The following is a 1089-nucleotide window of genomic DNA, read 5'->3' on the forward strand; positions in this document are numbered from 1 at the left end:
AACAAAATATCATGGCTTATAAACAACAGGAATGAATTCTCACATTTCAGTGGGTGGGAGTCCAAGATCAAGGTTCTGGCTGATTTGGTGTCTTGCAAAGTTCCATTTCCTGGTTTGAAGATGGCACAAACTTACTGTGCCCTTCCATGAGGAGTGTGGAGGGCTGTGGGGTGGTGGTGGAGCATGTGTGTTAGAGTTAACTCTTTCTTGTCTCTTCTTATAAGGATACAACTCTGATTCATGAGAGCTGTATCCCAGGACCTAGCCACTTTCAGAGACCCTACCTCCTAATACCATCACCTTGGGGGCTGGAATTTCACATGAATTTGAGGGGACAGAACATTCAGAGCATAGCAGTAGGTGACAACTCTGGGGCCATGTTGAATGTGAGGCTTCTCCATGAAACTTGAATCTCCTGAGCAATGTTGTGAGGAGCCAGGCAATGATCTCTTGGGGCCTGGAGATCCTCTAAGATTATCTGGGTTTTCTTTGTCCTTCTGTCCAAGATTTTTGATCCCTGGAGCCAGATCATTGTGCAGGACATGTCTAAACTTGGGTTATAGTCCCCCGACCCTTCTTCCCACAATCATGGAACTAACTTTTTTATGTTCCAATGTAAATGTAGAAGAATATTTTTTTTTATATCATCCCCTACCTCCCATCATTCCTTAGTCCATGATGAGTCCTCAGGATCCTAGTCTCTTAGCCCTTTCTCGAACATTTTCTTTCTTCAACCTCCTGCTTGCTGCAGCAAAAAAAAAACAAAAAAAAAAAACTTTGTTCTCCAGATTCTGTCTCCATTCTAGCTAGGCTCTAAAAAAATCTAGTTTGGAACTCACAGATGAGCAATGATCTCCTTGATTTCACTTTGATTTCTTCTCCCTGGGAACAGCATGTATGGAACACTGCTGTCATTTTGTTTTTTCACTTTTTTTCTAGAAATTAGCATTATGAAAAGTTTAAGATCAGGTTAAATACAGGTCCATTTAGAATTCTTTTTGGAGGGGGGTGTTAATGATGTAGGACAGGGAAATGGCACCAGAAGGCAGCCTGGGAAGCCTTGGATAATATCTCAAAATATCACCCGTG

The sequence above is a fragment of the Marmota flaviventris genome, chromosome 16 (assembly GCF_047511675.1).
Source record: "Marmota flaviventris isolate mMarFla1 chromosome 16, mMarFla1.hap1, whole genome shotgun sequence".
NCBI lineage: Eukaryota > Metazoa > Chordata > Mammalia > Rodentia > Sciuridae > Marmota > Marmota flaviventris.